Source organism: Rhipicephalus microplus, chromosome X (genome assembly GCF_043290135.1).
Source record: "Rhipicephalus microplus isolate Deutch F79 chromosome X, USDA_Rmic, whole genome shotgun sequence".
Lineage (NCBI taxonomy): Eukaryota > Metazoa > Arthropoda > Arachnida > Ixodida > Ixodidae > Rhipicephalus > Rhipicephalus microplus.
Window position 1 is genome coordinate 45,759,597 of NC_134710.1, and position 22,980 is coordinate 45,782,576.

Consider the following 22,980-nt stretch of genomic DNA (forward strand, 5'->3'; position numbering starts at 1 on the left):
AGGTTATTACAGGCTACGCCGTAGCGGTGACTGGTGAGAGAGAGAATTGTTTTAATGGAGAGCTGGAGAAGTTTGCTTGGCTTTTCACCTGACATGCTACTCCTGGTGTCGGGTGATGACTTTGATAGATACAGTGATAAACACATAACTCCTACAGTCACACACACGCACTGCACTATTTATAACGTTCCGTTAAGGCTGGTGACGAGTAGGATTTGCCCAAATAATATGGCACATGCCTCTTCATGATGATGAAAGTATTGTGTCATGGCCACACATCTTATCAGTGGCACACAACCATTAGCTTTCGGGAACAGCCACACATTTTACGCCGAGCTAGAACAGCTTCGATGTTGTAAAAAGAGGTAGCCTCACGTTTTTCTGTTGATTTTTTTTTTGCTGCAATGTGTTTCTGGGGTCCTATTAGTCAAAACACGACACATCGTTCTTTCTGCAGCAGATAATTAATTACAGGCTCGTTATCACCGATCAGTGTCACTTTGGGTTTCAAGGAGGGCAAGCCACCGGTCGCAGCTATTACCGCCTAGCTATTAACGCTCGACCAAGTCGGCACACAGAACTGTGACGCACTTCCACGCGGTTCACATCAAGAAGTTTTTTTCAAACATGAAACTGTACAGCAGTGTCATCAAAGACAAAACGTTCAACTCGTGCTCCGCCACCACGGATGCGCGAGCAGTATAGTCTGATGTAGCAAACGTGACCAAAGAAAAATTGCGGCTATGACGCAGTGGCGGATTCAGAGGGGGGAGTGGTAGGGGCGATCGCCCCCCTCCCCAAAGTCTGTCAGCACCCCCCCCCGCTCTTCTCTTCAGTGCTTGCCATCCACCTGCTGTCACCAGTTAGGACAAATGAGTGGGACCACTGTGAGTACACATTAACAGTATTTATGCGATTATGGGGTTTTTAGACTAGTACAAATGTAATGACCCCACCCATCTTTCAGGTGTTAATTCAACTGAACCCCCCCCCCCCTAGAATGGGTGGATGGATCCGCCCCAGCTCTGACGTCGTCATAACTTGCTGCAGCGGGGTCACGTGATCGAAGTAGGGGGTCCCCAAGGGTTCCCTTTCAGGGTGTCAACAGCGCGATGGATGCGATCGCTCATGCAAACGTCAAAATCAATTTAAAATACCTTCCAAGCTATATTCGCTGTTGATACTTTGCAGATGATATGCGCATGTTCACGGTAATCGATCCCGCAGTCTTTTTCGGTCACGAAGTTTTGTGACAGTACCCCTTTAAGCTGAGAATTTCAGAGCGGAAGCAGACATAGCATTTCGGGCGCAGCTCGCATCAGCTTCCCATTCGCTTATCAGCCTTCCCTTACCGGTGGGCACCTCACTCGTGCGTAAGGAAAGGCGCGTAAGGTTTGCCGCTGTAAACTCTCTAAGGGCGTCTATGGCAAGCATAGTTGTGAAGTACCCACTGGGCCATAATGGAACATTTTGCCGAATAACGAAGTGCCCGCTACGTGTCTGCAAAGCCAATATGCTCACCTACGTCAACGCAAGCTTTGTTGATGCTTAGCCTAATTATGATAATGATGATGACTTATGGCTGACAGCTTTGTAATGAGTGGACAACTCTAGCCACTTCCCCTTTATGCAATTCACATGATATGACACCTGGTGCGACTCTATGGATCTGCCACGTAACATTACGTCTGCTAACATATCTCCTCGACTGATATGACGAAACTTTGAAGCATTTTCTTTACATGTTTAAAGTACAGTGGTGACTGTGTGATTGGGCACGTCACTGCCACCTAGGGAAGTGTTCTAAGTGCTCAGAATCACAGTCTAGATTAGTTTTTGGCTCGCCGCCTGATTTTCTATTTTTTGCATTCACAGGGATTCTTCACTCACATTCAACACCACCGACACTGACACCACATTTTCTGAGAGACTGTTGTTTAACACTCTCGCATTAATGAAGCATAATAAAACATTAACACACACTTCTTACGATAACGAAACTGTCTGACCTAAACTGTAGACGCGATAGAAAAAGTACGCCAGCTGCCTACAGAAGGAGAACAAAATCTTTTCGAGGCAAGAATCTGCTAAGAAAATCTCATGTTGACATTCCTTCTCTGTAGACTCGTTTAAGGTGCGACGCTTTTCTTGTACCTGACTTCTGTTTCACCACCCTGTATTTCATTCGTCTGGCCTGTACGTACATTGAATGCTGCAAGTTTCAGCCATGCGTTCTTTGCCTTCATGACTAATGCAAGAAGCAATCACTTACGTTTCAAGAAAACACAATTCTTCGATTTTGCTCTATTATTTTTATATATTCTTGTAGACTGATTTAAACTTATAAATAGCAGATATGCAATCGCCCCCAGATAGTGCGTTTTCTTTACAGAGAACAAAATCTGATTGACAGCATTGATTCTGATTTTTATATTCTCGAGTTGTTGGCGCATCAGCGGCTGAGACGTTGAGGGGGCAATTTCGTTTGCCAAGCTCCACCTCATGAATTCTTCAAAGCAAGCACGCAACTACGATGCTCCGTCTAAAACACAAAGCAAATAGAGGCAAATACTGGAGGCCTTGTGTTGCATGGCACGTTTACAGGTCACCGACGAGGATTTGGTGCACTTGTGTGGAACCGCAGGAATCGATGCAAAGAAAATTGCAAAGGCACCGTCACTTCAAAGTTAACGATAGGCACTTGGAGGCGCGATTCTTATTGTTTTACTGAATAATAAAGTCAACGTAAATGACATATGTGAATGCATGCTTGCATTCTGTTGACATACATACATACATACATACATACATACATACATACATACATACATACATACATACATACATACATACATACATACATACATACATACATACATACATACATACATACATACATACATACATACATACATACATACATACATACATACATACATACATACATACATACATACATACATACATACATACATACATACATACATACATACATACATATGCATCCAGGTTAGATGAGATGTATTGGCGGAGTATAACAGCAGCCAATGAAGCTTTATAGAACTCCATGACGGCTTAAACAAAATTAGCGATAAACGTATAGTAAGCCATGAATTTATTTGTGTTCAGAGCAGAGCCCGTAATCTTAAAAGTCTCTTACGCAAAAATAGCCCAAAGTTTTACACAATCTTTATGCAAAGTAATCATTATTTCAATACTAATTTTCAAAAGTAATTAAGTAACCTAGAAATTGCATTGAACGAGCCAATTTCCTCTTTATGAAAAAACTTTTCGCTGCTTCATTGACGAGTCCTTATAATCTGTGCCTATGTTTTCTTGACCCTCCCTTCACTAAGAATAGTTGGATTGGAGGGGGGAGTCAAGATCTGATCGTTGTTTTGTCTGAAGAAAGACCTTGCATCGCGGCTGGACTCTGTGACAAGTTTTAAGTCTCTGCATCATGTTAAAGCGTGCAGCAAACATCGAGCCTTTTCGTTTAAAGTTAGAAGTGCCGGGGCCTCCCAGCAGCCTTATTCAATGCTTAGAGTATTGATGCGAGGCGACCATTCTGTCTGCTAGCCTCCTCGTCACTTTTATGGTTTCGCACTCCGACCAACTTGTTTTTGTTACTTTTAGTAAAAAATAATAAAATAATGAATATTTTTAGAGTTATTTTTGAAGCAGTTCCTAACGTCACTAAATTACCAGGCCATAAAATAAGTTGATCAGATTACTCGTTATCACAAATAATAATGTTCATAAATGTCAGGTTTATAACAAGAGGCACTTACGGAAACAAAGCTTTGTGAATACAGATTCAGTTTCGTGGGAACTTTCTTGTTATTCAGTTATTTCATTATTAGACAAAAATTATCTACCTTCAAAGCAGGTATGAATGCGAGGTTACGAGAATACAACTTTTTTTTTTAAACACGAGTTTACGAAATTTTGTTTCTTGACTCAACCTATCCATCAACTCTTTACAAAAGCTAGCGATCACACAATATGCTGTCGTAAAACATATATTCGAGACGCCAAGTTTAGACGAAGCCCAAACTCACCAGAACCGCCAGAAAGTTTTTGAAGCCATGGCGTCTATTGTCGCCGGGTGAAAAACAATGAGCCTTTTATATTGGCTGGTGCAGAAAATAACCACCATAAAAAAATTTATTTTTCAAGAAATGCACGAGGTGTAGCAACTACATGTCAGTGAAAGGCCTGCGAGAAGCAAGAGCGTAGCTCGTCCTTTATGTCACGCGCCGAGTTTCTCTTCTCAAAAATTATACATCCACGTTGCCAGTGTTCAGCACTCGAGCCCTTTGTGCCCAGTTTCGTGGCGCTTCCCGGCACGCACTGCTTGCGTGATGACGAGAAAGAATAAGCACAAAACACACGAAGTCGTGAACAATAAAATGTGGAGCGTAGGGGCAATAGAATCTCGTATACGGTCTGCAGGGCCGGTTTCTTTTCGGGACCCTGACTAACGTTACTGTAAAAAAATACTAAAAGATAATGAGTAAAACAACCACAACTCCCATTATTCTTCTATTCTTTGCCCAGCGCGTGCGCCGTTAGGCTTTCTGAGAAAGAGTTTTTTTTATTTAGTATTTCAAGCCGAGACTAAATGACGGGCGTGCCTAATGCGTTCCGGGAGACTTCTTTTTCGCGCGCGCACTGAGACGCGGAACATTCCTTTTTGTGCGACCATCGATCGGATTGTCGTGCAGGCCGAACCACCAGGAAAGATTTGTCAGAAAAAACATAGCCGATTCTGAAACTGGTCCGAACGGGGGTTTTTCAATAGTGTGTCTTCGTTTTTGGTCGAGACTGAGATTAACGGACAAGCACTCTCCTCGCAGACCCCCGTTGTTCCTTCGGCCTACAGACTGCTTTTACTTACCCACGTTGAAGCATTACCGTGAATCGTCCACGCAGACTGGCCGCGCATAGGGCGAAAACGGTGAAGCGAGTTGATAGATGATGGAGACACATGTGTCTCGAGTCGACGTGCAACTAGCAGAGTCAAACCAAGGTCCCCAGATTCGTTGAGCCTGTCGGAGCTTGACAGCACTATCGCGCTGGCGCGTGGTCCCAGATGGTATGTACCTTCCCTCCAACAGGTCAGATCCCGCGCTCAGGACGAAGCACTGCTTCCTCCGCAAGTGAAACGACGAACGTTATCGCAACGAAAGCGGTAAAATAGAATCCAGGTTGAGAACTAGAAACAGAAATACATCGTTACTCCGAAAGCAAGAACAAGAAAACCACGGGGTCGTATCACTACCTCCTACTCAGTCATGGTAAGTGAGACTACACTAATGACATTGAAACGAAATCTACGTGAGTGCTAATGAAGAATACTGCTTTATTTTTTGGCATTCCCATTTCGGTTAACTAAACGTAATCGTACGTTCCATTTGAGGTGCAAGCGATTTGAATTAGAAAGCCATGGCACCCACTGTTTTCTTGGTGTGGTGAACTTTTCGGCACAGAGAATTTCACAGCCGTTCCTTTTTGCTTTGTTTTGTTTATTCACCGGCGCAGTAGAGCTCAAGTGATGAAATTGTGTGTAATATAAAACTAGGTGAGCAGAGTGCTTGACGAGCACGGCAGAGCTAGCTCACATGCAATTTTTTTCTCTTTTTCTGGTAACCTCTAAATAGAAAGTCGCAACGACCTCTATCCGCTGGCAACGTTTCAATCACCATCCGGCTCGCATTACGCAGTATTAAAGTACAAATAAGCCAAACGTACACAAAGTAACCTGCATCGCCTGTGCTTTTTATGCGTCATTTCATAGTATTGACGAAATACTCCAAACATGCTAAAAAAACGCCCGGCCTACGCGGTAAGCGCAGCACAGTCACAGCGAAAGCTAGAAGAGCGGCCTTTCATAGCCTTTTCTAAACACTGATTGGGTAACTACTGCAAGAAAACTTGCTTTGTACCATCTAGGGTATTGATAATAAACTTTTGGGTAGTAAGCTGGCATTCGCTATGCTATTTTTTGTCATTCTTCTGAGAAGCATGGTATCCGCTAAACACTTGCTAAGAATTTTGTGCCAATTGCCCATGCAGTGGCTGACGACGATGAGGAATCATGGCTGAAGTGGGTATGCACCACAGTTAGTAGGGAAACAAGAACAAGCTTTTGCAATAGGTTGGAGCATTGGACGGCCCACTCGTTACACTAATCGCATTGTGGGGCGACTGGTGTTTCTTTCCCTGTTGTAAAACGCTTTATAAATCATATTAACGCGATTGCTTTCCCGACATCAAGGCTGCCAAGGCAAGTTTGACAACTCACAAGCAGCAGAGTAAGCTCAGTGGTAGAAAACTGGGCTGGTACCCAGCGGACCCGCGTTCGAGCCCCACTGTGCCATTGGTGCTGGGTCATGCCTGCCTAAGGCAAGTTTGACAACAAGTTACAAGCACCAGCGTAACTCAGTGGTATAATATTGGGCTGGCACGCAGTGGACTCGGGTTCAAGCCCCACTGTGTAATTGGTGCAAGGTTTCTTTCCTAATTTCGCGCGATGTGGTTACGGACACCGGCGGCAGCGACGGACAACATGCAACTGGGAGTGACCCGGGTTGTGATCTCATAGCTTTCGCTGTAAAACTAACCTTTTGGCTTACCTTACAAAAACTTCTGTTGCAAGACAGTTCTGTCTAACAGTAAAAGCACGCTTTACAGGGGCAGTAGAACCTTCTATAGCGATAGCAATTATATGGACCCTCTCGGTTGCTTTCTCCCGCCAGTGTCGGAGTCGCTGTCAGTCCCCGTATATGTATACATATATATATATATATATATATATATATATATATATATATATATATATATATATATATATATATATATATATATATATATATATATATATATATATATATATATATATATATATATATATATATATATATATATATATATATATATATATATTCCGGCGGCTCTCCGTCGCTCCTTTCTAGTTCCTCTCCTTCTTCTGCTTCTTGTTGTCTGTTGCTACCTCGTTCGCCCGCTTGTCTTTTTCTCTCTCTCTTTTTTTGGAGGGTCTTTAAACTGTGAGGGTGACCCTCTGCTACGGGAACTTGTATCATTTCACTTACATCCTCCGAAGAAGGCTGGTCCACCAGCCGAAACTGTTAGGATTAAATAAATATTTTATTGTTTTGTTTCCTATACTGCACCATTCTCGAAGTAATATATATATATATATATATATATATATATATATATATATATATATATATATATATATATATATATGAAAGCGCAAAAAAGAAATAGTAATTCAGGAAAAGACTTCAGCACGCGGAATTAAACGACTGATTCCTCGTTTGTGAGCGCGAGGCGTTAACCACTGAGTTACTAACTACGGAGCACCTGTTTACCACCGTTGAAACGGAAAGCTATTTATATCTACCACTTACCGCTGGCACTGCCCATCTAGGAGGAGATAGCGTGTTTTGAGCATTACCAACGAGATGGCGCAATAAGCGCGCTCAGCATAGCTCGGCGCCCAGCTTTTTGCGATGCGCCGTCATGCGCTTATCTCCCACGCGCACTTTGCCCCGTGGAAGGGCGGAGGGTAAATAATTGTGTGCGCGCGCTTATCCTTCAATGGGGGGGGGGGGGGGGATTCGTGCACCGATGGTCACTTCGCTCGCTGCACAGGCCCTGTTTGCGAAAAGAACGTGCTTTTGATACACAGAGAAGTAACAACTAGGACACTTGTTAGTTAGCACTCATCTATACGAGCGATTATGTTTCGTGCATCTTCTTGTTCAAACAGTGCTGTAAGTGTCAAACTGTAAACGTTGTTAGTTCGCTCTCGTACTGTGTGTGCGTTTTTTTTTTTGTGAGTCATTTGTGCGTGAGCAGCGCGCTGCGCGTTTTGATCTGCTTGCCGTTCTCCGCGTTACATTCGAATTTGTTGCTATTGCATTCACTGCTTCACCCTTGCGGTGAAACTGTAACATTTTTGTTTCCAGTGATTAAAAAAGCTTATTCTGGGGTCGTCACTAATATTTTTTTAGATTTTGCAAAAACTGTTGCATTTTAAGCATTCTCAGTTTTCGAATGGCTGTGAATTTGTTGTCAGAGGCTCTGTGTGATAAAGACTGCGTACGTAAACATTGTTAAATATAATCTGGTTACACGTACTTAAGCTTTCCGCGATTCGAACACATCATATGTTGTTCAGCTTGCTGTTGCACAGCTTCACGTACTTTTTTGGTCATTCAGTATTGTGTATGAAAAGAACCTACAAGTAATAAGCATTTGCTGTGGTGTATGATTGCTTTACTTCTCTGAGAACAACGCACACTTTAAAGGAAAAAAAGGCTTGTTAGCGAAGCTCACCATAAGGTATTCAGGTCTTTATCGTTGCAATATAATGATATGTGTACATACAGAGACATGCTTAAAGTTGGGATAGAACACAACGCACCATACAACTTGTGAAACTTGAAGGTTACTCGATATCACATTTGTTGATTGCGTATGTTTCCTCCCAAAATAATTTCATTGAAACTGGTCACGTTTTCAATTCGCAATGGTACTGGTGGATGAAGTTTTGTTTTTGGCAGATTACGAGGTTGACCCCACCGTGGTGGTCTAGTGGCTAAGATAGTCGGCTACTGACCCGCAGGTCGCGGGATCAAATCCCGGCTGCGGCGGCTGCATTTCCGGTGGAGGCGGAAATGTTGTAGGCCCGTGTGCTCCCATTTGGGTGCACGTTAAAGAACCCCAGGTGGACGAAATTTCCGGAGCCCTTCACTACGGCGTCTCTCATAATCATATGGTGGTTTTGGGACGTTAAACCCTACGTATCAATCAGTGATTATGAGGCTGAAGGGGAGGTATTAAGAAATAGCCTAACAGTGGCAATATCACACGCTAGTGACATCGAACAAAAAAAAAATTACCGCCATATCCACAAAGAGCTGGCCCGGAGATACACGGGGCGTTTCTTGGCCAGACCATTTCTGAAGAAAGGCTTGTTAACAAGCCGGCGCATGATGTGTGCGTCGGAAGAACCGTTGTCGGGCACTCTCCGCGGCCGGCACTGCAGAGTGTTGGCCTCATGAATCGGCCCGTTGAACACCTGCCCCCTTATGTCATACTGGAAGCGGCCGTGAGTCAAATGCCTAACCCTCATAAATGGCAGGCGTGGAGCTATCACGTGTTCTTCAACGCTATTGAAAGCAGGCAAGTGAAGGGGCTTGGGAGAATATCGTTACCCGTGCGTAACACTCATCGTAGGAACTTGTATCGTGCTGCCGTGTGTACAAAGTGACGAGAATGAAGTAGACGTAGTCAGGTGGAGGCGAGTGGGCGGGCCATCGAAAACCAAAGCCTTGGGTGGCAGCGCGCCATCTATTGAGCATTGTTGAAATCAGCAGAGAGGGCGCCTTGAGCAGCGACCGAAGAAGTGTATGCTGAAAACCCAGGTTTACATGCCGGATGTGGCTGCCGGAAAAAGCGTGAGCATAAGAAGCTTGCTCTGCAAGCTCCTAAAAGAACATACGTAAATTTAGTGACGTTCACCCCTCAACCACACACTGAATAAAGTAGCGGATGAGTTCACTCGCACTAACACATAGGCAGAGCAGGTTTTGCATTACTGGATATAAAGAGGCTGTCCTATAGGCCAATCACGTACAATATCTCTAGAGTCAAGCGGATTAACGATTCCACCTCGAAAGTAGCATCCTATAACTAGACAGCCTCCGCATAGCTACCACATCACAAAACGTTCGCTGGCTCTCCCGACAAAGTTTCGCTTTCACACGCAGTAGCTAAACTGACGGAACGGTTGATTCGCGTTTTTTTATTCGTCTCCACACTCTTTCTTTTTTTTTTCCACCATCTCAACTGAAATCAACCTGCCACTTCCGCTTTCACGACAAGTTGCGTAATCAGGCAGGCAGTCTTTTCGTACGCACATCGGTGGATGAAAAAAAAATTGCAGGAATGACTCGAGAGGAAAGCGGAAAGCAATCGACGGCAATGCAAAACGAGCAGGCAGAGGTTCTTTCCCGCAGCCGGCACGGCAGACAAAGCAGCTGTCCGTGGAGAAGAGGGCGGCCCTGCCGCAGAAACACTGAGGCCCTTTGTGCAAGTTTCGCCGCTCGCCGGTTCGCCGGGAGTGCACAAGGTGTGCCAGCGCTCTGCCCACTGAGTGCCCCGAGGGAAAATGGCGGCGCCCACCCCACTCATGAAGCACGAGCGCACTCTTTATTGGTATGCCGGGTAGCGGATCCTCGGCGAAGAGACCCTTCTGTTGGTGGGCCGCCGGCAGCTCCTGTCTATTCGCCCCTGACTTCTCTTTGCTTCGGCGGGCTAACAAAAGCTGACAGTACCCTCCTTGTAACGCGAGAGGGGGAGGGGGGAGAAACTACGTTTGGACGACGTATTTCTTCAGTAGCAATGTTTCTCTGTGATGCAGAAGCCAGCAAGGGAAAACAAATGACGCTGACTTGGGCACCGCACATTTTCTTTCTGCTGAATAGAATCGTCGTTTGCAGTGGTAAGAGTGTGCTAGGCCGGCCGTGCTACAAATAAAATTAGTGATCTTCGAATAATGCACGAAATCAAAACTTATCGTTTGCAAGACGCGAGGTTCTCACCCGGTGCTTGTAGAAGTCAGGCTGATGGTTTCCGCGCGTAGATTTAGGGGAAGCGAACTTGAAAAGAGTGAGCAGGTCAGCAGTGAAAGATATCACCAATAATTAACAACATGATTTCGGTGTGTATTACCGGCATCGTGCGCTCTTCACAACGAGGAAAAATCCCACTCAAACTTCTGTCACATATAACCTGGAACATGAATAAAAGACAACAAATCAGGAAGTAATAGTTGTATTTTGGTGTGTGCGTCTGCATTGTGTTCAGGGATGCGTAGGTAACACTTGAATATCGCACGCTACCTAGGCGCGCAGCGCTGGATGCGATTGCCACGGCGCCCCACCACTGGCTCAGCGCAATCACCGATGACCCAGGGCCCGAAGGCCCGGCTAGTGAAAGAATTGCCGTCAAGCTGCTTACCAGCCGTATCGATCGCAAAGTAACGACGCGAATGTGTACTAAATTATTAGCCAGTGAAGAATCCTGGCGTTTGCGTTGGAAAAAAAGGTAGCAAAGGAGGACACAGCGAAGTAAGGTGGCGTTAGCCTTATCAATCAATACGAGAGCGCGTGAACGAATTTCGCAAGTAACCAACTTGCATGTTTCACCAGTGCGCACCAGCTTTGGTTTCTCCTTGCGGAAGAGGTAAAAAGCACGTTTCTACAAAAGTGCGCACATTAGCAATGTAGGGAGGAATTCACGTGCTCAAAGATATGACATTGAGCTCTTCTAAGAATGTCAAGTATACTTCGTAGCAGATCTTTCTAAAGATAGGAGATGGTCAGGCATATTCTATAGAAATATAGCAAGTTGAAACAAAAAAATACAAGTACAAAACAAAGTTACAGTCTTTTTCCTATCAGCAGACATGTAACAGTGAACTGCATACACAAGTAACACGCAACCTCATGGCTCTAGCAAGATCCGTCTACATCCCCCCCTCCTCAACGAATAATCGACAAGCGTGTTGTCAGTGGCAACTCAGCAACAGCTGTCATACACAAAAGGATTGGGCAACGTCCCTGCGGGTAGGCGACATTGACTCCCGTGCAGAGCACGACAAACTTTCTTTAGACACACTGGGGACCCACGTGCACAGATTCCCGATTTATCATTGTGTAGTCGTTCGATCGTTCGATTCGCTCTAAAATAGCTTTCGCATGGCATCCCTTAATCAGCTTTGTTCTCTCTTTTTTTATGTTTATAATGCCGGCGTTTTCGCAAGTCCAGTGAATATTTTTAGACGTGCATGATATAGGCATTTGAGTGTATCCCAATGACACGTTTCTCCGACCTTTGGGCGGATTTGTAGAGACACTTTTTTCAAACATATTCTTCGGAACGTGATCTTGAATTGTAAAACCATGTCATCTGTTTTCTTTTTTTTCTTGGTTAGTGTTCGGAGCTCTTGACCTTGTACTTTTTGTTATTACTATATTCATATCTGAATTACTCAATTGAATGGTACATTTTGTATAAGCAGTGTTTAAATCAGTCTTCTCCTTTACTTTTTGTCGTTACTATACATATTACTGTACTCTCTAGATTTGATTTTTCATGTATCTTTTTCGTCTTTTTTTTTTCATCTCTTCGTACTTGCTCCTGTTCTCTATAATGTACTGTATCTACCTTCAGAGTACTTCAAATAAAATAAAACAAAATAAAATAAACTGCGCAACGTACCTTCAGAAGTATATGGGACACCAACTATCCTGTGCAGCAACTCTCTTAAGTTGTATTTCTCAGACATGCCCCCCGAACGCACTATTTACCTACGTACGTTAAAGCAGTTTTCGGAAATATTCTGCACTAACAGTAGCCATTTCCACGGTTGTAGCTCAAGCTTCAAAGCGGAGAACGAAGCAAACACTTGCAGTTGAAAATGGTTCGCGAAAACCTATACAGTGAACCCTTGTTAAAAATCAGAAGATAATCTTAGGCTACATTAAATGTGGTATTTAAACTGCATTGTGGAAATTGCGATACAGGTGTGAAAAAAAGTAAAACAGGCGAAAAGACAACGTGACGACGGCAGGGACCACCACCGTTGCTCCATTGGTGAAGCATTGGGCACGTTGTCCGAAGGTTGCAGGTTCGGTTACTGCCTGCGGTAAGTTGCATTTTCATACGCTTTAGTTATTTTCGCTGCAATATAATACTGCGACATGGCAGTTTCAACACTACAATTAACAACCCCTCTACATTCCTTGGTTTCATCATCTGCATGTTTTCACTAAGGTTGAGTCAAGCAAATGAACAAGCCCGCAGAATAACCTTCTTTCATCACTACAATGCAACTGTTACGGGGTGAAGTAAACCAGCACCGCATTTATAAATTAAACTCTATTAGCTACGCGACTCTGAGCGCCTTTAATTTTAAAGGTATTTGTGTTTGTTTGCTAATGCTATTGTTAAGCCCTCTGAGATCCCTCGGACCGTATTTCAAAGAAGAGCTGGCCATATTCCTATTCATAAGAATAAATTCAGCCCAATCCTTGTGCTCAACATGCCATCTGCTAATGCGGCCGACCAATGGCTAAATGCGCCTACGAATGACTAGCGTTGTGCATTGACACTCTTAAAGAAGCACCGAATACATTTTCATTCAGTATGACCATCTTCATTTGATTTATTAGTAGCGCCTCTGTCATTACAGCATGAATGCAAGGCGTGAGCAAGAGTGATTACAGAAAATTTGGGTCGATTATTTTGGAATTGAAGTGGTACAAGAACAAAGTGAAATATTTTGCAAAGTTTCGAAGGGAGCTTCTCGCTTCCTGTCCTCAATATGTACACGTATTCCCTTTCAAGTCCTCTTGCTGCATAATTCTCTTGTTGTCACTAGAGGTAATGCAATCAGGTCCGAAATTAGTGATAATTACTCAAAGTATTGTTTTTTTTTTGCTTCAACTCACTTCAGTCTTTCTTGTTTTTCAAGTTAGCGCTTAATTTTCTCCGCTAGAAAGATTCACAAGTGAATCATTACTCGTAATGAATTACATTTCCTCACAGCTTCAGAATATCTAGATTAGTCTCACTCATTATAACGCTTTCTGCAATTAAATTACAATTTCTTTATCTATTGATTTAGTGCAAGTAGTTTATTTAATAAACGTTAATTGAAACCGGACATTTGAATTTGGCGGTGACTATAGTAGTACGGCCATGGTCGTGCCACGAAGCGACATCGTGGTTGCGCATGTTTACAAAAACAAAACCACCTTCCCAGCGCTTGTTCACTCATCCAGACGCTCTTCATTTCTTTAGCCTTCTACTTCCATAGACTCCGCTATGCGTCGATATGCTATCACCCCTTCAGCTTTCCATATTCACGCTGGTAATATTGAAGCGTATTCTTAATTATCATTTCTGCTGCGTAAATCTCCAATGTGCTCCACTCAAATAGCGCTGTTCAATGCTATTCGTTGGTCACGGAAACGTTCATTCGTTCTAAACTATGCGGCTACTACATGTCGGGAAGGTATATCACAAATTTTGTACTGTACCACCATTTCTTCATAATGCAGAAATTGAACACACTGTACAAGATATGAGGAAGGCAATGCCCGACGTAATTACAGATTTCACGCGTATATGTTGCTCTCACGAAGGCAGTTGACATATTTCAGTAAGCTACAGGCAATCACCAAGGAATTTTTACGACATTTGCACAGCTTGCACTGAGTTGCGCAATGCTGGAGCACAGCAGAGCTGACCGGTATATGTGCATTGAGTAGGCCCCGGTGCACGAAGTGTTCACGGGGTCACATTGTAAACCCCGAATATTGGCTAAGTATCGATTGGTTCGATTGGGTGCATCGGTTTCTTTCTAAATCTTTCTTCCCTTTGTTTCCTTCTCTGCATTTAGGGCTTCCTCTTTCTTTGTGTTTCGTTCTCTCGGCTCCGCATTGGTAGTGCGAACCTCCTTCGGTGTCGCCATGTGTACTCGTGGCATTCAGCCTCGATGCGCCGGCTATACACGGAACGAAGAGGAGCATGCGCAGTTGGCCGTGACGTCACGTCTGACGCGATGGAGCGATTACGTGAGAGGTCCACACAGGTGGGCTTGTGGCGGAGCCATGTATGGACTAGCGAGGCAGGCGCACAGTTATCGTGAACTATGCAACCGATTGCTGAGCAACGTGCGGTGACGTTGTTGCGGCGCGGAGTTTTCGCTTTGCGTTGCGCAGATTACGGCCAGCTTAAACAGCTCCACTCTTCATGTGGATGCCTTGACGTACGACGCTGGTGCAACCATCAGGTGCGCTGTGTATACGGGCACTGTCGCTATTGCTCCCGGCAGCTTATGTTATCCACGCGTTCCTTGTCCACGGCCAGTGTTTTCGCTTTCGTTATGGCGTCACCTCGGTAAATGCTATAATGAAAGTTATTCCATAAAAAAAATCACAGAAGTAAAATTGTTCAGAACATGTGACCCCACGCACCGAAGCCGAGTGTCTACCCCACTGGGCCGAACCAGCATTTCTTAGAAAACTATTTTGTTCCCTTTGCTTTGTGGCATGGCAATTGGACCAAACTTCTCACGTTACCGTTTTTGCCAGACCAGGCTTGGCAATGGTGTTTCGGTCCAAGTAGCATTGCGTCATAAAAATGTTTCGTTTACTAATTGAATAAAATGATCTTTGAACGTTCATACCGCTGGAAAAACCCACGCAGGGCACTTCACACATCAATTTACAATATTTTTACGTAAAAAATAGTCCACTAATGCACATAACTCCCATTGCTACTGATATTGTCGCTTTTATATCGACTTTCGTAAATAACAATCGATGATGTGCCCTTGTTTTAATACTTGTTCTCGGATAGTGCATAATATATTTTTTCTCCAGTAGATCTAAAAAATGTTTAGAAGTGCTTTTCAACGCATTTCCTTTCTTTTTTTTATTTCTCTGTGTGGATGTGAAATAAGCGTTCACGTATTTTGTTACCGGCAATACACCACTTGCGTAATTTAGGTATACGTCAGACTACTAAGTAGCTTTTGGCTATTAATTACAATTTTCCTCGCGATTTCGTCAACGCTTGTAAATAAAATAAATATGAATTTACACATAGCCAGAATCTCCCACTGGCATCAGGCAGCGCAACATCAGCCGTCTGCAGCAGGACATCGCGACACGTTGACAGCGTAACACATAGGCGCCAATCACGTGCTCTGCGTGAATAGCCCGATGACTCATTTTTCATTTGGACTATTTCTACGTATTCTCCTACCCGTCTTAGCCACCCCGTAATATTCAACGTCAGTTTAGATTAAGGAAGCCTGGTGCCACCATTTTTTGGTCCTGCTCTTTGAAAGACAGTCTCCTCCTTGCACAGTCACGAACAACCATTATCTCTTTGCCGCGCCCTCTTTTTCAAGAGCGCCAGTTTCTATAAGGAACGACTCGTGAATAACAGACGAGACTCGCGGCGCCGGTCAATCTCACGGCCGGCGGCGAGAAATTCACTGGTGGGGGTTCCCTCCTCCGCAAGGGAAGCGCAATGAGTACACAGACGGACTCATCAGCGAGAGTGCGCGCCAAAAAAGCGGAGGCCCCTTCGCGCCGGGCCCGCAGACGACGGGGACCCCTAAATAATGGAGCCGTGGCCGGCGCCGAAGGTGAGGTGCACCGCGCGAGCTGCTGAAATATGCAGCGCGTGCTCGCTGGCGCGTGGCAGCGCGAGCACTTCCTGTTTGTCGTTCGCCACTCGAGCTGGTGAGGAGCGTACACTCGAACCCACCCACGGGGCCGCGACAAAATCCACGCCGTTGAAGCCGGTCGCCACAACCTAAGCAAACGCTAACCTGTGGCACCGGCGAAGAACCACCGAGTCTGCGACGAGAGTTATAGTTCCGAGGTATCGCTTGTCTGTTACTTCGCCCCTTGTGTAGATTCGAGAGACGCGCAATCTGTAGAGCGAGCACTGAGGAGGCACGCAAATCTCGGTACAATTCCCACAAAGACTACAGAGAAGCGCTGGAGAGAGTCAAGACGTGTCTGAGCGTACGGGCACTGAATAAAAATCTTCGCATGTGAAGCTTTCAAAGTGATGCCCAGTAACTTCCCCGAGTGTAAGCCGCTCCGTGGTGCAGGTCTTTATATATTTATTTATTTATTTATTTATTTATTTATTTATTTATTTATTTATTTATTTTGGCGGCCAACCATTCCCCGTTTGAATATATCATCTCTCCCTGTTTCGGCGCTCGCATATAAGTCTGCGAATACCGCTCGCAACGCACAAAGAGATGACCAGATTATTTCGACCTTATTTTCGCTTTGTGTCGTAGTGTACTCAGCGAGTTTTTGTTCATTCTTTTCGCTTCCTTATTTGTTCGCATGATCACTTTATTTTCGCTTGCTTTTTTTGTTTCGTACTAGGATTAACCCACTTCCGCTTGCAACGTTCTCGGAAGACTAGATGATCAAGCATCCTGCACTCACCGTCGCTGTACTTCTTATTCTTATCCTCCTCCAGCTCTTTCCCCTGCCGTACGGAAGAGGGTGGGCATAAGAACTCACGGCTAGCCTGAGCCGCCGAGCGAAAGCTTACAGAGGCACTCCACGAGGCCGTTTCGAGCTTGCGCGGCGGGACGTGGTATGGTGCACTTACTCGCTGGCGCCCGGGGCCTTTGTAGGTGTATATTTTTTTTATGCCTCCCAAGATTCCGCATCCACAGCATACAATTTAGTCCAACTCCGGCTTCGTGTACATTCACTTAAATTTGTATGAGCGCGTCTCATCTTTTTTTGTTACGAATGTTCTCGTCAGAACTTCTCAATACTGCACCGCGCCCTCTACACGGCACTTCCGAAATCTAATACAGTGCGTGTGCAGCGGCTGAACAAAGCCCAAGGGCTCCTGTACACACTACCTATTTCACGGGGGGGGGGGGGGGGCACTCGTTTTCTTCTATCAAACTATCGGGTTCAAATTTCTTGTCTTTTGACGAGTTCCGGGAATCGATGAGGGACACATCGTTAGCACCTCCCGACCTCCGCTCAACTAAGCCCAGAGAGACTGCTCTCGGAGAAATAAGATGCGCAATTTGCTGCCGGTCACAGTCACACTATTGGTATTGCGAGTAAGAGGAAGGAGGCGGGAGTGGCCATCGTTCCCTCAAGCCTATAGAGTGTCACAAATCTCACTGGTTACATCGTCACGTTTTCAAACTGCAGTTTGAAACCAATGAGAGCTGTGGCACGCAATAGGCTAAAAGTAATGAGGGCTTCCCCTTACTTTTATTTTGGGACGTTAAACCCCAAAGATCAATCATCAAGCTTCCCCTACTCACAACTACAATCGTGCGACGCAAGTATATAGGGGCACATCAGTATACATGCAATGTAGCGTGCGGGTAAGTGAATGTAGCTGCGTCGGTGTTCAGAATACATGAGGCACCAGAAATGCTCCCAGGTGGCTCCAGATGCAAAGAGATTATGAAGCGAGCAGGGTTTGGTTGCATGTTTCCACTTAGTTCGAGCAGCGCATTATGAACATGCCTGTGCTCGTCGCATCGGACACGCGCCAAACTCCACTCAGGAACAGAAGACGCTGCCCAACCACGGTTGTCCAGTGGCTAAGGTCCTCGGCTGCTGACCCGCAGGTAACGGAATCGAATCCCGGCTGCGGCGGCTGCATTTTCGATGGAGGCAGAAACGCTGTAGCCCCGTGTGCTCAGATTTGGGCGCACGTTAAAGAACCCCAGATGGTCAAAATTTCCAGAGCCCTCCACTATGGCGTCTCTCATAATCGTATGGTGGTTTGGGGACGTTAAACCCCATGTATCAATCAAATAGAGGACGCTAGAAGTCCGATCGCCGAATTATGTCGGGGCCGCGGTAACTTTATCAGTGGCTGTTCGTTGCAAAAAAAAAATACGGGATTCGTGACGTGGGACAGACAGCGTAAAAGGAGGAGCCCATTTCCCGTGTGTTGGCGGTTCTTTGCTCAGGTGAGCCACCTCTGGCGTATACATACAACAATAGTATTGCCAAATGTTGCGGCGGTGGCCGAGCCTCGTTCCCGATAGATCCTGCACAATGGGTTATTTTATTTATTTCTTCGTCCACAACAATTCGGCACGACCCGAATTGACGCTTCTTGAAATAGAAGCAGCCGGAAACTCTCTTTTCCAGCATACGCCTGTCAGATCCGTGAGAAAACCATAACCCTACCTAAACGCCAATTTCCTTCAGTTCGCCTAATTTCCTTTCCGATTGCCGCCCGCAGTAAACAGTGAGCGCAGCCATTGTCAAAGCAACCTGGCAGCAGCTAATGATAAATTTATGGATGGCGACGTTTTTTTTTTCTGCAGAAAGCACGACTGAAAGCATCAGAGTGCTAAACGTCTGTGCCGTGCAATAACCGGGCTCAGTTGATATTCACGGGAATGCCGAGCTTTTCGCCAGGACCCAGTAAACTGAAAGAATTGCAGTTGTGAGCCAAATAACGACGGTATTCGGAGATGCGGAAGCTGCGCATGCAACTATGTTCCCGGCGCACAAACGCGTCGGAAGGTGCTACAAAGGTGCGTGGGAGAGGACCGACCTTCGCTAGAACATTCAGCGATGGTATGCATCGCATCACACGCACATCACACCAAGGAGCGAACGTAGGTCTCGAAACATCTACGCTATACTAGCAGCCGATTAACGGAACCGCTTGGCTACGTGCGTCTGTGCTTCGGGCATGAGGAGTACATCTCTATCGCAGGAACAAGAGACTTTAAAACCTGTATTCTTGGGTCCCTTCCTAACTCTATGCGAAGACACCTTCGTGTCTCTCTGCCACGATGGATCAATGAGGGAAGCAAGCATGCTTAAAAATTTCCCTTCAGCAGTGAAAGCCACACGCTCCTAAACAGGTAATTTAAGAACGTCTTCAATGAAGTATGACAAACATGATAGAGGCTGCGACTTTCTTCGCCAGTACACGTACGGAAATCACGACGGCGGCAGAAACACGCTGCATTGCCAGGCAGACAACAGAATGGGCAGATCAATCTGTTACCCGCTCTGCTTCAAGAATTATAGAAAATGTAGGTGCAGGACTGCGCACCGCCACTGCACAGCACAGGCCATCGTGCTGTGCAGAAGAGGGGGCGCTTACCTGTCAAGCGGTGTTCGTGACAAATACTTCATATGGAGTACCGGTTAGTCCCATTCACAAAACAAAATGTGGAACAGCGAGAAAAATATCCAGTGATGTTGCCGTTTGCTACTAAAAGCAAAATCTATAAAGAGGTCAAGACGAGAACAAGAATTGCCCTCCTCTGTATCCTGAACAGGAAGACTGTGGTTCTAAGTGTTACGGCTGATGTTTGTGATAGTTTATCAAGTTAACATGCGACGAGAAGATTGAGGATTGATATTTATAGTCGTTAGTAGCGAATAGTAGTCGTAAATCGGCTCAAGTGGGCGACGTCTCTAATCTAGAATGCTCCGAGCTTTTTCCTGTCCTGTTTACCAGACACCGCAGATCCTCAAGACTCAAACATGTCCTCTCACTGCTCGAAGTCTGGGTGCGAGGAGGTACCGATAAGTAACGTCCATGCCATGTCGGAAACTGTATTGGGCCCAGCATAAAAGATGCAGTCGTGGCACATGGAATACAGGAGCTGCATTGTGGTGTCGTGCAGCAATGCGCTCAGGATGTGTTGTTTTTCAATCTGCGCGAGCGAAACACGACATTCATGAAAACTGTGCGCGCATTCATACAACAGGTATTATAACAGAAGTCTCTTTCTGCTATTCAAAAGGAAAATAAACTCCCACTCGTTTCCAGCACGAAGCCATGACAAGAAATCCATGGTCTGTACGAAATTTTTCCAAAACTTTTATCTTTTAGTGTGGCGCTGTCGGTGGAGACGTTAGTGAAGAATATAAGCTTCAAAACAAGTCCAGTTTCAGCTGCCTGCGAGTAGTCGCCGAGGCGGATCAAGCCCTTGCGCAGAACTATTTGTTGCACCCTCGTCGAGAAAGAAACTGAATGCGATTTTGGAGCACTGCCATGCAATCAGGTTTTGTGTGAAACTACAATGAAAACAGGGTGCAGACATTGAAAACTTTTCAAATAGCCACAGTGACACGACGCGATGAAACAAAGCCGTATTTTTATGTAGCACAAGAGGTTCTTGGAAACAAAGAAAAGCCTGTTCACGACGACGACGAAAGTTGCAAGGTGGGCTTGTTGGTACGGTATACTTTAATAACTATGCTAGCACACGATAACAGGACGCTATACGAAAACGAAGACACACACACAGTATTAGTCTGCGACGGAGACACATATCTTGAAGTTTTTGAGCATATAAACAAACACAGTACTCTGTGTGTGTCTCCGAGTTCTTCTGGTGTCCTGTTAGCTAGAGCTACCTTTCTTCTTCAAATATGCCGTACTGCCATGATGGACGTCCGCCAAAATCACAAATGGACGACTCGGTGCAGAAAGTGATTCAATTATTCGCTAAAGATTGACTATCACGTGTTTCGGCGATCATGGAAAAATACGGAATATCAAAGAACAATCGTTCATCATGTTTTGACGAAAGATCTTCCGATGAGGAAAGTATGTGCGAAATTATTGCCCAAATTCCTGATGAGCCAGACAAAGGAGCAGTACCCCACTACGGTCATTGTATCTAAGTTGCAGGACAAAATGGGGAAGCCAGTGCTGCTCCAGCAACTATACGGCCTCAATCTTGCATCTACAGACTTTATTTTTTTGTCCCCAATTAGTGATGAAATAAATCCTGAATGAAACTTGGCATGGGATGTGGAGATGGCAAAAACATCTTCGACGACCTTACTGAAGGAGCTTCTGATCGACGGCGTTCAGGAAATCTTCAATGTGATAAAACGTTGGCAACTATGCATGAAACCAGAGAAAGAGTACTTTGAAAAGTTCTGAAGCGATTGCACTATATTGAATAACTTATTTATAAAAAGAAAATTCCTGAAACTTCTGGAATATATATATATATATATATATATATATATATATATATATATATATATATATATATATATATATATATATATATATATATATATATATATATGTGTGTGTGTGTGTGTTTGTGTGTGTGTGTGTGTGTGTGTGTGTGTGTGTGTGTGTGTGTGTGTGTGTGCAGAAGAATACCTTCGGTTGCCGCAAGGTTATAAGAATAAAAGTAGATGCGCTTTCACATGAGAACTTGTTTATTCAGCCGACGTTTCGACGGGAACACCGTCTTTTTTAAAGCATAATACTATTTACACATTTTCGTGCCTTCTTATAGCTTTTCAAGACAAGAGGGAAGGGGACAGAAGAAAAGAAAAAAAGGGGGGAAGAAACGTTCGAAAGAAGCAAGAGGGGCATGGCAGGATTGGGAAGGAACAGGAACTCAACAAAGGCGAACGTAAACGAGCTATGCCATCTTTGTCAACAGTACCTCTCAAGCACCCACCCTTCCCCCAAGTGGACATTTTGACCACCGTTTCTCTATTTCACCCTCCGGTGTAATCCACTGGCAACTTGCCCTCTTTTGAAGTTTACGACAAATCAGTGGGAGAGCTTTAAGCGCTTCAAGTGCTTGTTGGTGGCATTGGAAGATATGAAAGAGCCGGTGATTGTGGCTCCGCTATCGATATCAAGCGCATATACTTATATATATATATATATATATATATATATATATATATATATATATATATATATATATATATATATATATATATATATATATATATATATATATATATATATATATATATATATATATATATATATATAAGTAACCAGCCGTGAGCACGGCTGGTTATTTCTTCACCCACTTTTGTTTCTTCTTATTTACATTAAATTGGTTCTAATAACTTCTCCTGTACATTCCTTGGCATTACTGTCTGTTAGCGCTCATTTATATTATATATATATATATATATATATATATGTGTGTGTGTGTGTGTGTGTGTGTGTGTGTGTGTGTGTGTGTGTGTGTGTGTGTGTGTGTGTGTGTGTGTGTGTGTGTGTGTGTGTGTGTGTGTGTGTGTGTGTGTGTGTGTGTGTGTGTGTGTGTGTGTGCAGGCATACTGGTGGAGTGGCTGTAGCTCTGCAAGTGTTCAAGTAGATGATCCGTGAGCAGTCACAACGTGGTTCATTTTGATGTTTCAGCCCCGCCGCGTTCGTCTAGTGGCTAAGGTACTCGGCTACTGACCCGCAGGTCGCGGGATGCAATCCCGGCTGCAGCGGCTGCATTTCCGATGGAAGCAGGAATGTAGGCCCGTGTGCTCCGATTTCGGTACACGTTAAAGAACTCCAGGTGATCGAAATATCCGGAGCCCTCTAGTATGG

At 44.6% G+C, this 22,980-nt stretch overlaps 2 protein-coding genes across 7 annotated transcripts in view; one reads left to right on the top strand and one right to left on the bottom strand.

The window, feature by feature from the left end:
- LOC119175883 (uncharacterized) overlaps positions 1 to 22,980 on the bottom strand; it is a 766,025-nt gene that overhangs the window by 592,705 nt on the left and 150,340 nt on the right. The window lies entirely within an intron of this gene.
- Positions 1 to 22,980, top strand: part of cN-IIIB (cytosolic 5'-nucleotidase IIIB) — a 513,152-nt gene that overhangs the window by 178,707 nt on the left and 311,465 nt on the right. The window contains exon 2 of one of the 5 annotated variants that reach the window (XM_075876434.1): positions 12,627 to 12,748. The exons of 3 other annotated variants lie outside the window; for them this stretch is intronic. The gene's annotated coding sequence lies outside the window, so the exon portion shown is untranslated. Of the gene's footprint in view, positions 1 to 12,087; positions 12,749 to 22,980 lie in introns of those variants that run through there. One more of the 5 variants, XM_075876433.1, reaches the window with a different exon arrangement.